The 5,026-nt window shown below is 41.8% G+C and overlaps 1 non-coding gene across 1 annotated transcript; it reads right to left on the bottom strand.

Annotated features, from left to right (window-relative positions):
* Nucleotides 1-646: 646 nt before the first annotated feature.
* On the bottom strand, nucleotides 647-754 carry LOC130972306 (small nucleolar RNA R71). The gene has a single exon (XR_009083494.1). It is a non-coding gene; the product is annotated as a small nucleolar RNA R71 (small nucleolar RNA).
* Between the last annotated feature and the right edge of the window lie 4,272 nt (nucleotides 755-5,026).

The raw sequence follows: 5,026 nt of genomic DNA on the forward strand, positions 1-5,026 counted from the left end.
TTCTCTACTTCTTCCTTCTATTTTTCTTTTCCTCTGACACCTCAAGGAATCTCTATACTGTGACATAGAGGATTCCATACTTTCTTGTTTTCTTCTCTTTCATATGAGCAAGAGCAAAGACAAAAGCATTCTTGTTGAGGCTGACCCTGAACCTGAAAGGACCTTGAAGCGAAAGCTAAGAGAAGCTAAGGCACAACTCTCTGTAGAGGACCTAACAGAAATCTTCAAAGAAGAAGAACCCATGGCAGCCGAAAACAACAACAATGCCAACAATGCAAGGAAAGTGCTGGGTGACTTTACCGCACCTACTCCCGACTTCTATGGGAGAAGCATCTCTATCCCTGCCATTGGAGCAAACAACTTTGAGCTTAAGCCTCAATTAGTTTCTCTAATGCAACAAAATTGCAAGTTCCATGGACTTCCATTGGAAGATCCTCATCAGTTTTTAGCTGAGTTCTTGCAAATCTGTGACACTGTCAAGACTAATGGGGTTGACCCTGAGGTCTATAGACTTATGCTATTCCCTTTTGCTGTAAGAGACAGAGCTAGGATATGGTTGGATTCACAACCTAAAGAAAGCCTGAACTCTTGGGAAAAGCTAGTCAATGCCTTCTTGTCAAAGTTCTTTCCACCTCAAAAATTGAGTAAGCTTAGAGTGGAAATCCAAACCTTCAGACAGAAGGAAGGAGAATCCCTCTATGAAGCTTGGGAAAGATACAAACAATTGATCAGAAAGTATCCTTCTGACATGCTTTCTGAATGGAGCATCATAGGTATTTTCTATAATGGTCTATCTGAACTGTCCAAGATGTCTTTGGATAGCTCTGCTGGAGGATCTCTTCATCTGAAGAAGACGCCTACAGAAGCTCAAGAACTAATTGAAATGGTTGCAAATAACCAATTCATGTACACTTCTGAAAGGAATCCTGTGAACAATGGGACAAATCAGAAGAAAGGAGTTCTTGAGATTGATACTCTGAATGCCATACTGGCTCAGAACAAAATATTGACTCATCAAGTCAATTTGATTTCTCAAAGTCTGGTTGGAATGCAAAATGCACCAGGCAGTACTAAGGACGCTTCATCTGAAGAAGAAGCTTATGATCCTGAGAACCCTTCAATGGAAGAGGTGAATTACATGGGAGAACCCTATGGAAACACCTATAATTCTTCATGGAGAAATCATCCAAATCTCTCATGGAAGGATCAACAGAGACCTCCACAAGGTTTCAACAACAATGGTGGAAGAAATAGGTTTAGCAATGGCAAGCCTTTTCCATTATCTTCTCAGCAACAGACAGAGAATTCTAAGCAGAACCACTCTGACTTTGCAACCATGGTCTCTGATCTAATCAAAACCAATCAAAGTTTCATGATTGAAACAAGGTCCTCCATCAGAAATTTAGAGGCACAAGTGGGTCAGCTAAGCAAGAAAATTACTAAACTCCCTCCTAGTACTCTTCCAAGCAATACAGAAGAAAATCCAAAAGGAGAGTGCAAGGCCATCAACATGGCCGAATTTGGAGAGGAGGGAGAGGCAGTGAACGGCACTGAGGAAGACCTCAATGGACGTCCATTGGCCTCCAATGAGTTCCCTAATGAGGAACCATGGAAATCTGAGGCTCACATTGAGACCATAGAGATTCCAATGGATTTACTTCTGCCATTGATGAGCTCTGATGAGTATTCTTCCTCTGAAGAGGATGAATATGTCACTGAAGAGCAAGTTGCTAAATACCTTGGAGCAATCAGGAAGCTAAATGACAAGTTATTTGGTAATGAGACTTGGGAGAATGAACCTCCTTTGCTCACCAAAGAACTGGATGACTTGTCTAGGCAGATTTTACCTCAAAAGAGACAAGATCCTGGAAAGTTTTCAGTACCTTGTACCATAGGAACCATGACCTTTAAGAAGGCTCTGTGTGACTTAGGGTCAAGTGTAAACCTCATGCCTCACTCTGTAATGGAGAAGCTAGGGATCTTTGAGGTACAAGCTGCAAGAATCTCACTAGAGATGGCAGACAATTCAAGAAAACAAGCTTATGGACTTGTGGAGGATGTTCTGGTAAAGATTGAAGACCATTACATCCCTGCTGATTTCATAGTCCTAGAGACTGGGAAGTGCATGGATGAATCCATCATCCTTGGCAGACCCTTCCTAGCCACAGCAGAGGTTGTGATTGATGTGGACAGAGGAGAATTGATCATTCAAGTGAATGAAGAATCCTTTGTGTTTAAGGCTCAAGGATATCCCTCTGTCACCATAGAGAGGAAGCATGAAGAGCTTCTCTCAAAACAGAGTCAAACAGAGCCCCCACAGTCAAACTTTAAGTTTGGTGTTGGGAGGCCACAACCAACTTCTAAGTTTGGTGTTGAACCCCCACATTCAAACTCTAAGTTTGGTGTTAGGAGGTTCCAACATTGCTCTGAGTATCTGTGAGGCTCCATGAGAGCCCACTGTCAAGCTACTGACATTAAAGAAGCTCTTGTTAGGAGGCAACCCAATGTTATATTTTATCTATTTTCCTTTGATATTTTATGTTTTCTGTAGGTTGATGATCATGAGAAGTCACAAAATCAATTGAAAAAGCAAAAATAGAATGAAAAACAGAAAGAAAAAAACAGCACACCCTGGAGGAGAACTTGCTGGCGTATAAACGCCAGTGAAGCTAGCAAATGGGCGTTTAACGCCCAGTCTGGCACCATTCTGGGCGGTTAACGCCAGAAAGGGGCACCAGACTGGCGTTAAACGCCAGGAAAGGGCAAGAAGTTGGCGTTAAATGCCAGAAATGGGCACCAGCCCGGTGTTTAATGCCAGAATTGGCACAGAGAGCAATTTTGCTCGCCACTTGGTGCAGGGATGACTTTTCCTTGACACCTCAGGATATGTGGACCCCACAGGATCCCCACCTACCCCACCACCCTCTCTCTTCTTCACCCATTCACCAATCACCTCAACACCTCTTCCCCAAAAACCCATCACCTATCAAATCCCATATTTCTCTTCACCACTCACATCCATCCTTCATAAAACCCCACCTACCTCACCATTCAAATTTAAACCACTTTCCCTCCCAAACAAACCCTCCCATAGCCGAACCCTACCCCTCTCTCCACCCCTATATAAACCCATCTTCACTCCTTCATTTTCACACACCCTAAACACTACTTCTCCCCCTTTGGTCGAACCACAATGCCATCTCCATCTCCTCTATTTCTTCTTCTTCTACTCTCTTCTTTCTTCTTTTGCTCGAGGACGAGCAAATCTTTTAAGTTTGATGTGGTAAAAGCATTGCTTTTTGTTTTTCCATAACCATTTATGGCATCCAAGGCTGGAGAAACCTCTAGAAAGAGGAAAGGGAAGGCAAAAGCTTCCACCTCTGAGTCATGGGAGATGGAGAGATTCATCTCAAGGGTGCATCAAGACCACTTCTATGAAGTTGTGGCCTTGAAGAAGGTGATCCCTGAGGTCCCTTTCAAACTCAAAAAGAGTGTGCTTAAGAATCCTGGACACCTCTAATTGGGGACTCTAGCAAAGCTGAGTCACAATCTGAAAAGGTTCACCCAATTATGTGTCTGTGGCATGTATGTATCCGGTGGTAATACTGGAAGACAAAGTGCTTTGGGCCACGGCCAAGACTCATAAAGTAGCTGTGTTCAAGAATCATCATACTTAACTAGGAGAATCAATAACACTATCTGGATTCTGAGTTCCTATAGAAGCCAATCATTTTGAATTTCAAAGGATAGAGTGAGATGTCAAAACTGTTCAGAGGCAAAAAGCTAAAAGTCCCGCTCATCTAATTAATAATGATCTTCATAGATGTTTTTGGAATTCATTGTATATTTTCTTCTCTTTATCTTATTTGATTTTCATTTGCTTGGGGACAAGCAATAATTTAAGTTTGGTGTTGTGATGAGCGGATAATTTGTATGCTTTTTGGCATTGTTTTTAGTATGTTTTTAGTATGTTTTTGTTAGTTTTTAGTATATTTTTATTAGTTTTTAATTAAAATTCACTTTTCTAGACTTTACTATGAGTTTGTGTATTTTTCTGTGATTTTAGGTATTTTCTGGCTGAAATTGAGGGACCTGAGCAAAAATCTGATCCAGAGACTGAAATGGACTGCAGATGCTGTTGGATTCTGACCTCCCTGCACTCGAAGTAGATTTTCTGGAGTTACAGAACCCCAATTGGCGCGCTCTCAACGGCGTTGGAAAGTAGACATCCTGGGCTTTCCAGCAATATATAATAGTCTATGTTTTGCCTGAGATTTGATGGCCCAAATCTGCGTTCCAAATCAGCTCAAGAATGCCCAGCGTTAAACGCCGGAACTGGCACAAGAATGGGAGTTAAACGCCCAAACTGGCACAAAAGCTGGCGTTTAACTCCAAGAAGAGTCTCTACACAAAAAGGCTTCAATGCTCAGCCCAAGCACACACCAAGTGGGCCCAGAAGTGGATTTTTATGTCATTTACTCATCTTTGTAAACCTTAGGCTACTAGTTCTTTATAAATAAGACCTTTTACTATTGTATTCTCATCGGGGTAGCTATCTTTGAGTAGTTTTATGCTATCTTAGATCACTGGGAGGCTGGCCATTCGGCCATGCCTAGACCTTGTTCTTATGTATTTTCAACGGTGGAGTTTCTACACACCATAGATTAAGGTGTGGAGCTCTGCTGTACCTCGAGTATTAATGCAATTACTATTGTTCTTCTATTCAATTTAGCTTGTTCTTATTCCAAGATATTCATTCGCACTCAAGAACTTGATGAATGTGATGATTATGTGACGCGCATCATCATTCTCACTCATGAACGCGTGTCTGACAACCACTCCCGTTCTACAAGCAAACAAGGCTTGAATGTTTATCTCTTGGATTCTTTAATCGGAATCTTCGTGGTATAAGCTAGAATTGATGGCGGCATTCAAGAGAATCCGGAAGGTCTAAACCTTGTCTGTGGTATTCTGAGTAGGATTCAATGATTGAATGACTGTGACGAGCTTCAAATTCGCGATTGTG

The sequence above is a fragment of the Arachis stenosperma genome, chromosome 3, assembly GCF_014773155.1.
Source record: "Arachis stenosperma cultivar V10309 chromosome 3, arast.V10309.gnm1.PFL2, whole genome shotgun sequence".
NCBI classification, from domain to species: domain Eukaryota; kingdom Viridiplantae; phylum Streptophyta; class Magnoliopsida; order Fabales; family Fabaceae; genus Arachis; species Arachis stenosperma.